Source organism: Oncorhynchus gorbuscha, linkage group LG10 (assembly GCF_021184085.1).
Source record: "Oncorhynchus gorbuscha isolate QuinsamMale2020 ecotype Even-year linkage group LG10, OgorEven_v1.0, whole genome shotgun sequence".
Classification (NCBI taxonomy): Eukaryota; Metazoa; Chordata; class Actinopteri; order Salmoniformes; family Salmonidae; genus Oncorhynchus; species Oncorhynchus gorbuscha.
In genome coordinates, this window is record NC_060182.1 from 22022665 (window position 1) to 22032654 (window position 9990).

A 9990-nucleotide genomic window follows, 5' to 3' on the forward strand; every position below is an offset into this window, starting at 1 on the left:
CTACACATATTAATTACATTGCTGGTAATGTGGTCGGGACTGAAACTACCCAGTTTATTGGTCTCATTCAAGAAGCACATGAACTCCCACAAGTGTTCTAAAAATACGCTGCACATTGTGCGAACAGTGCAGTTCGGAGGCAGTGCAGTATATCTGTAAAAACACACATGCTGTATAAACTCCCAGCAGGAGGCGTTTTATCTCTCTCTCTCTGAGGATGGAACATAGAGACATGGTTTATTCTCATGAAGCGCCTCCCTCACACCCCTGAGGGCTGTTCCTCTATGTCCTATTTACTACCGCAGGTACACATACTTTCTTACACACGCATGGAGGCACACACACACACACACACACACACACACACACACACACACACACACACACACACACACACACACACACACACACACACACACACACACACACACACACACACACACACACACACACACACACACACACACACACACACACACACACACACACACACCCCTCAGGCTGCTATAACTCTATCTCACTCCCCCTGCGTTGGACAGAGCTGGTCACCACCCACCCTAAGCTGAGAGGAACACTGTTGATATCACCAAGGGTGGTGTGTGTTCGAGTATATGTGTGTTTCCCTCCCTCTCCCTTTTGTGCCTTCAGAAAGTATTCACACCCCTTGACTTTTTCTACATTTTGTTTTCTTACAGCCGGAGTTTAAAATTACATTACATTACATTTAGATGTTTTTGTCTACACACAATACCCCATAACTTTAATAAAGGGGAATTATGTGGTTCGAAATTTTTACATATGATAAAAAATGTAAAGTTGAAATGTGTTGAGTCAATAAGTATTCAATCCCTTTGTTACGGCCTAAATAAGTTCAGGAGTAACAATGTGCTTAACAAGAAACATAATAAGTTGCATGGACTAATAGCAAGATGTCATAAGGTGAACGCACCAATTTGTAAGTCGCTCTGGATAAGAGCGTCTGCTAAATGACTTAAATGTAAATGTAAATGTAATAGGATTTTCAGAATTTTTGAATGACTACCTTATCTCTGTACCCCAGACATTGAATATCCCTTTGAGCATGGTGAAGTTATTAATTACACTTTGGATGGTGTATCAATAACTCCAGTCACTACAAAGATACAGGAGTTATTCCTAACGCAGTTGCCGGAGAGGAAGGAAACCACTCAAGGATTTCACCATGAGGCCAATGGTGACTTTAAAACAGTTACAGAGTTTAATGGCTGTGATAGAAAACTGAAGATAGATCAACAACATTGTAGTTACTCCACAGTACCAACCTAATTGACAGAGTGAAAAGAAGGAAGCCTGTACAGAATAAAACATTTCAAAACATACATCCTGTTTGCAACAAGGCACTAAAGTTATACTGCAAAAAATGTGGCAAAGCAATTCACTTTTTGTCCTGAATACAAAGTCTTATGTTTGAAGCAAATCCAATCCAACATATTACTGAGTACCGCTCTCCATATTTTCTTTACCCCATTTTTCATGGTATCCAATTGTCAGTACTGTCTTGTTTCATCACTACAACTCCCGTACAGACTCGGGAGATGTAAAGGTCGAGAGCCATGCATCCTCCGAAACAGAACCCAACCAAGCCGCACTGCTTCTTAACACAGCACACATCCAACCCAGAAGCCAGCCGCACCAATGTGTCGGAGGAAACACTGTACACCTAGTGACCTGGTCAGCATGCACTGCGCCCGGCCCTCCACAGGAGTCACTAGTGGGCGATGAGACAAGGATATCCCTGCCGGCCAAACCCTCCCTAAACCGGACAACGCTAGGCCAATTGTGCACTGCCCCATGGGTTTTGACTCAGGGGTGTGAATATTTATGTAAATTGATATTTCTGTACTTGATTTTAAATACATTTGCAAAATTGTTTAAAAACACATTTTCACTTTGTCATTATGGGGTATTATGTGTAGATAAGTGAGAGAAAAAAATGTATTTAATGAATTTTGAATTCTGTAACATAATAAAATGTTGAGTAAGTCAAGGGGTATGAATTCTCCACCGCCCCACCAGCACAGCTCCCGCCGCTGTTACTGCCACCTCCACATAACGCCCACCACCCACCAGTCCTCTCCAACACTCACTACTCGGCTAGCCCGCACGGCTGTCTGCCCCGACTGTCTGCCCCGACGGACAATTCTTCCTGTCTCGCTACCTGCCACCATTAGACATGTAAATCTTGGTTGAGAAAAAAATGCATGCCAGCAAAGCCACTACACAACACAACACTAAACAATACATTAACTGCACTATAACGATGACAAATGGTGGCCACAAACTGTTAAGGCCTACATAAAGCTGTCCCAACAGAATAGTCCCTACAGCTGTCCCAACTTCTTACCACTACTACACCTGGCTATCAGCGGAGCCTTGTCTGACAGTGAAACAGTTAATTCAGCCTCGTTTACTGCCTTTTAAAAAACATAGCTGATATGGCCGACTTGCTCAAACAAATGTGTTTTTTTATGGACAATTGAGATATACAAACTATGGCATACGAGCAGATAATACGAGCAGCGACGAGCAGATAAGAGGCAATCTGTAATTTCGAATAAGACATTAATGAGTGAGCTAGTACTGACGTAGTCAATATAACTATTTGTTCAGCACTTTTGAAATGTACAGCAACAGAATTCAGAACATGGGCCGTTCTTACAGTATTATCCATGTTCACTAAGTCAGAACAGTAGGATAAATAAAGGAGGCATATAAGCAGACAATGAAAACTCTTATAATATATGATGATGACATGTCACATCTGCTCCTGCTACACCCCCTAGTGGACATCCGGTGTATCCTTGACCTGCAGCCATTCCCCCAGTTCTCTCCCTCTCCCTCTTCTTCTCTCTCTCTGTGTGTGATTGTGTGGTTGGAGACAGGTGTGCTGGAGTCATAGCAGTTCCCCACCAGCTGCAACCCGTTCTATAATCAAAACCTTTACAAATAGTCAGTCCTGCCACTTCCACTCTGCCAGATCGTAATATCCGTTCAGTCAGTCATGCTTCTAGCCATTTGTTGTTATTTCAGATCCTGCTGTGCCCATTTCCTTGCCTGACACTGTTTCTCCTCTCACTGCAGTTTTGCAGCTCTGACTCTGACTCTGGTTCCTGTCTCCTGTTCCACATCTTACCACCCTGCTATCCTGTTCTGAATTCAACTCATCACTCCCTTGTATTTGACCTTGGACCTGTTCTCCCTGTCTCAACCCAGCTCACTCTAACCTCAGCCTCCACATCTGGTTTCCTACAACTCGTCCAAGCTTCCCTGGATCTGCACTTCGTCTCTCCCTGTGTTACAATAAATATATTGGTTCATTCATCCCTGTTTCCTGGTCTGAGTCTGCTCTTGGGTTCCCCTGTGCTGCTCCGCTTAATATGACATTTGTCTAAAACAGGCTATATGGTGCATGTGCACCACCAAGTCAGAATAGTAGGCTGAATTATGTGGGGAAAATGGACCAAATTATTAGGGTGAGGCACATGGGCTACTAACATCTTACTACACAACATACACCTAGTATTACTTTCTTAGTGACAGTATGCATATCTCCCTGGCATATTACATCATTTATGCAGCAGCATACAATACATTTTTTGGGCTGTGCTCACTTTAACAGGGAAGTGGCGCATATTTAGGTATATTTAGTCATCAAACTTTGTCATCAAAGTATGGCATTATGGTGCTTTCAAGACAACTGGGAACTCAGTGATCTTCAGGTCAGAGCTCTAGAAAGAGGCCGAGTTCCCGACATGCAATTACGAGTTGAATGTCAGTGCAAAACATTTTCCCAAGTTCCCAGTTGTCTTGAAATCACTGAAATATAAGATGTCCACGTTCCCAGTTGTCTTGAAATCACTGAAATATAAGATGTCCACGTTCCCAGTTGTCTTGAAATCACTGAAATATAAGATGTCCACGTTCCCAGTTGTCTTGAAATCACTGAAATATAAGATGTCCACGTTCCCAGTTGTCTTGAAATCACTGAAATATAAGATGTCCACGTTCCCAGTTGTCTTGAAATCACTGAAATATAAGATGTCCACGTTCCCAGTTGTCTTGAAATCACTGAAATATAAGATGTCCACGTTCCCAGTTGTCTTGAAATCACTGAAATATAAGATGTCCACGTTCCCAGTTGTCTTGAAATCACTGAAATATAAGATGTCCACGTTCCCAGTTGTCTTGAAATCACTGAAATATAAGATGTCCACGTTCCCAGTTGTCTTGAAATCACTGAAATATAAGATGTCCACGTTCCCAGTTGTCTTGAAATCACTGAAATATAAGATGTCCACGTTCCCAGTTGTCTTGAAATCACTGAAATATAAGATGTCCACGTTCCCAGTTGTCTTGAAATCACTGAAATATAAGATGTCCACGTTCCCAGTTGTCTTGAAATCACTGAAATATAAGATGCCCACGTTTCCAGATGTTTTGAACGCGGCAGAAGTCATGCTGTATTGACAGTATGGTCAGCATTGAATGTTTATCATTTTAAGCTTGGAAAAGACACCCTTAAACCCAGACTTAGACCACACACCCACTCCACTGAATAGCAGGCTAGTGATAGCTTTGCAATGCTTGCAGGTAGTCACTGATTCCTTCCAAACTACTCATTGTTGAATTTGCGATTTCCAACTTGTTGTGTAATGTTTATTATATCCAATGGCCGATGAGCATCGACACGTTTTATCGATAATTTCTCTTCCTTATTTATCTTTATATGACAAGGATTTGCCAGTAGATTGTTGACTTGATGCATGATGATGACTGCTAGCTTGATCTGTTAACATGATCAGTCCAATCAAAGCAAATGTAGATATAATGTGATTTGATGTCATTTTATCTGTGGCCAATGACCTTGAGCCTTCTTGGATGGGCACTTCCAAAGCAACTCTACGGCAGCACCCAAGGGGCTTGAATTTTCAAGCTCTACCAGTAGATTTTGCGGTGATTTACATTTACATTTACATTTAAGTCATTTAGCAGACACTCTTATCCAGAGCGACTTACAAATTGGTGCATTCACCTTATGACATCCAGTGGGACAGTCACTTAACAATAGTGCATCTAAAACTTAGGGGGGGTGGGGTGAGAGGGATTACTTAACCTATCCTAGGTATTCCTTAAAGAGGTGGGGTTTCAGGTGTCTCCGGAAGGTGGTGATTGACTCCGCTGTCCTGGCGTCGTGAGGGAGTTTGTTCCACCATTGGGGGGCCAGGGCAGCGAACAGTTTTGACTGGGCTGAGCGGGAGCTGTACTTCCTCAGTGGTAGGGAGGCGAGCAGGCCAGAGGTGGATGAACGCAGTGCCCTTGTTTGGGTGTAGGGCCTGATCAGAGCCTGGAGGTACTGAGGTGCCGTTCCCCTCACAGCTCCGTAGGCAAGCACCATGGTCTTGTAGCGGATGCGAGCTTCAACTGGAAGCCAGTGGAGAGAACGGAGGAGCGGGGTGACGTGAGAGAACTTGGGAAGGTTGAACACCAGACGGGCTGCGGCGTTCTGGATGAGTTGAAGGGGTTTAATGGCACAGGCAGGGAGCCCAGCCAACAGCGAGTTGCAGTAATCCAGACGGGAGATGACAAGTGCCTGGATTAGGACCTGCGCCGCTTCCTGTGTGAGGCAGGGTCGTACTCTGCGGATGTTGTAGAGCATGAACCTACAGGAACGGGCCACCGCCTTGATGTTAGTTGAGAACGACAGGGTGTTGTCCAGGATCACGCCAAGGTTCTTGGCACTCTGGGAGGAGGACACAATGGAGTTGTCAACCGTGATGGCGAGATCATGGAACGGGCAGTCCTTCCCCGGGAGGAAGAGCAGCTCCGTCTTGCCGAGGTTCAGCTTGAGGTGGTGATGTTGTGTCCCGATGAGTGACAGAACATTTAGCCAATCATGGTGCAGCTAGTGAACATAACCAACCCCTATGCTCCGTATTTTCCGCTGGCTGCCCCACTACCACAGAAAGCACTGAGCTAGGCTGAAACACCTGTATTTTGGAGCTCACTTACTCAAGTTTGTATGCAGATTTATTAATTCCAAACATTTTTTTTACATTGTTTGCAAACTGATATGTGACACGTATTAATGCCAATATAACATGCAAAACAGGCAACAACAATAAAAAGTAGATACACTACTCCAGGAATTGACTTTAAGGCCCAATGCCTCCATTTTTATTTCAATATCAAATCATTTCTGGGTAACAATTAAGTACCTTGATGTAAACGTTTTTGATTACAATGTATTTTTTAAAACTATTTCTCAAGCAAGAATTTTGCTAGCATTGTCTGGGAGTGATCTGAGTGGGGAGGGGGAGGGATATGTAATCTGAAAAGGAAATGTTATTGGAAGAGCGGTGGAACTCTCATTGCTGTTGGTCTTTATGAACATATACACCAGTCAGGCCAAAACCTGTTGATTAGAAGGGCCTGTGTAGATTGTACTTTCAACCAGCAACTATCAGGAAATAACACTGATACAATTTTTCACCACATTTATAGTGTTTTCATTTCATCAGCAGTCTTACAATATGATACAAAACACTGAATATTTATTTTTTTGACTGCACTGGGCTTTTACGTGTTAGGGAAGGTGGTAGGACAGTCTATATTGAGGGTTGGATTGGAGTAGAATCAATGGGAATTTAAGAGATTTTTATTGAAAGCACAACAGACATCTGTGCCGAAGCAACCACATTTTCGGAGAATCACAATTTATCCCATAAATGTATTGATGTAGATGTCAAAATTTAGAGATAACACTAACTTCCTGAAAGAACTAAGGAATGCGTAGGAATCTGACAGGTGAGGTTTTTCACCTTGGAAAGTACCCAAACTCCAATCGTCTCCTAAGCGATTGTTAACTGTATAACGGTATGTATAGACTATTGTTCTAAGTCTAAGTTTATCAGGGAGAAAGCAAGACTGCTCACTGCTATAGTACAATTTGAGTTTACGTGGCAAAATGCTCTCTTGGGGGCATGGTTACAGAGAACAGTCATCTCCAGAATAACAAGGCAATACACTGGTGCCAGCTAATCCCATCATCCAGAGCCACAAGAAGTAAAGAGGGCAAGTCAAGTCAATTCCAATGTGCCTACCAATCTTCCATCCCACAGCAGCAGAGTGACAGAGGGAACATTTATGCTGACTCTGATGCTCTCTGAGGAAAACCTTTACATATTCACACTAAAGCTGAAGAAAAACTCCTTCACCTCTCACACAGGAGGGCTGAGAAGGCACACACATGCACACGCTCACACTCGCTCACACACAGAGACACGCGCATACACAGATGCACACATACACACAGCAACACACATTCTTATTGCACAGTACGTGTGTGTATGTGTGTGTGTGTACATCTGTGGATGCGCGTGTCTCTGTGTGTGAGCGAGTGTGAGCGTGTGCATGTGTGTGCCTTCTCAGCCCTCCTGTGTGAGAGGTGAAGGAGTTTTTCTTCAGCTTTAGTGTGAATATGTAAAGGTTTTCCTCAGAGAGCATCAGAGTCAGCATAAATGTTCCCTCTGTCACTCTGCTGCTGTGGGATGGAAGATTGGTAGGCACATTGGAATTGACTTGACTTGCCCTCTTTACTTCTTGTGGCTCTGGATGATGGGATTAGCTGGCACCAGTGTATTGCCTTGTTATTCTGGAGATGACTGTTCTCTGTGGTTGGAGGGTTGTGGTAATGTTACAGGTAATGTCACTCATTAGAAAGAAAGGGACCATCCAAATCCCTTGCTTTTACATATACTCAAAGCATGTGTACTGCATATCAACAAATATAAATGCTAGATAATATCAACAGGCTTTGATGTCTATGAGGAATTTGTGAACTGTAAAAGTGAAATTTGTGAATTTTTTTCAAACTGCCTCTCCCCCTCTCCATCCTCTCCACCAGTGATGTAGTGGTACAAAAAAAAGGTGTGTAAACTCTGATTGCTGGCCACGGTGAAAAAAGTAATGGTCCCTATACTTTCAATGGATTTTTTTCTGCATAAGGTGGGTAAAATGTCAAGTAAAAAACGAAACGTGGCTAACCTGCGTTTACTTGAGTTTACCATCCACCACTGCTCTCCACAGGAAATACACGTAGTGTTTTATTAACCTAGTGTCCTGCATAAGAATGAGACAGAACCTCCATTCAGCATCTGACCACAGAGAGGACCCAGATTGACTCAGCTATTCCATCTCCTCCATAAACATCTAGATCAACAGCTGTGTCCACACCAATACATCTCCACTCTCACTCATAAACAAGTTCTGTATACAACTTAAAGTCAATCCATTTAAATACTCATCACAGTTTTGATATAAAAAGAGAGAATAGAGGGTAAAGAATCTTAATTCATTCCAAGGGTGAATTTGTTATGCAGTAGTCAAATTCATCTAGCTAAACAACAGTTAGACATAAAAAAAAGAGCAGTTGAGAACACAAGAGAACAGACGGGTTGATGGAGTTGGTTGAGATGAATGGATCCAAAGTACAGCAACTGACCTTAGAGTGGGCTGCTGACCAGAGTGTTGTCCGAGTGTTGGTGGCCATACAAGCTGCAGTCATCCAGGGGATCAAGCCCCTCCCCCCAGACTGCTTCCTACTTTACCTCCACAGCACTAATAGAAACACCAGCAACAGCTGCCAGTCACTCCCTGTCACACAGCGATGTATGTGAGAAATAGAACAAGCAAGCCCACAAGTGAGAATAACACTGAGAAGCCTTGAGACTGCGCGTGTCAGTGTGTCAGCATGTGTATGAGCGTCAGTGCCTAACTGGGACTGTGTATGTGTGTGTGTGTGTGTGTGTGTGTATGTGTGTGTGTGTGTGTGTGTGTGTGTGTGTGTGTGTGTGTGTGTGTGTGTGTGTGTGTGTGTGTGTGTGTGTGTGTGTGTGTGTGTGTGTGTGTGTGTGTGTGTGTGTGTGTGTGTGTGTGTATATTTATGTGTGTGTGTGTATAGACTTGAGGAAATGAGTAATATCTAGCAGTGAGAAGCATGTCTGCTATGCAACGAGCCACATAAGCAGACCAGTTGCCGCTACCACCCACTCACCTTACTGTGAAAGGGATGGACAAATGCACGTGCATGCACACACACACACACACCATCAATCCACTATGACCCTTTAAACAAATATTCTCCTTTCTACACAAGTGTGTGTTGTCTTCAACTAGAAAGAGTAAAAACAGAGATAGTTGATGAGAGACTGGGAGGGACAAAGGATGGTCTCATCCTACACACTTTAGGTTTAGCTGCCTCTGACTCAAAGCTAAACCTCACATCTCTCTCACTATCTCTCTGTCTCGCACGCACGCACGCACACACACACACACACACACACACACACACACACACACACACACACACACACACACACACACACACACACACACACACACACACACACACACACACACACACACACACACACACACACACACACAGACAGACACAGACAGACAGACAGACAGACAGACAGACAGACAGACAGACAGACAGACAGACAGACAGACAGACAGACAGACAGACAGACAGACAGACAGACAGACAGACAGACAGACAGACAGACAGACAGACAGACAGACAGACAGACAGACAGACAGACAGACAGACAGACAGACAGACAGACAGACAGACAGACAGACAGACAGACAGACAGACAGACAGACAGACAGACAGACAGACAGACAGACAGACAGACAGACAGACAGACACACACACACACACACACACACACACACACACACACACACACAGATGTAAGGATTGGGGAAACCCCCATCTGCAAGATGTAAAGTGTAGTTTTGCATACCATCATACATGCACAGAATCTCTCCAAAACATCCATGTATAATGTACTAGATCACACAGACGTGGACGCTGCTGTAAAGGGGAAAAGACAGATAGCTAACATTCACACCATTACCAATGTGTTAAAAAATGTTGTTTAT

The 9990-nt window shown here is 43.6% G+C and overlaps 1 protein-coding gene across 3 annotated transcripts in view; it reads right to left on the bottom strand.

Annotated features, from left to right (window-relative positions):
* LOC124045688 overlaps nt 1-9990 on the bottom strand; it is a 62398-nt gene that overhangs the window by 2737 nt on the left and 49671 nt on the right. The window contains exon 1 of one of the 3 annotated variants that reach the window (XM_046365215.1): nt 8540-8755. The exons of the other annotated variants lie outside the window; for them this stretch is intronic. The gene's annotated coding sequence lies outside the window, so the exon portion shown is untranslated. Of the gene's footprint in view, nt 1-8539; nt 8756-9990 lie in introns of those variants that run through there. 3 annotated transcript variants of the gene reach the window in all.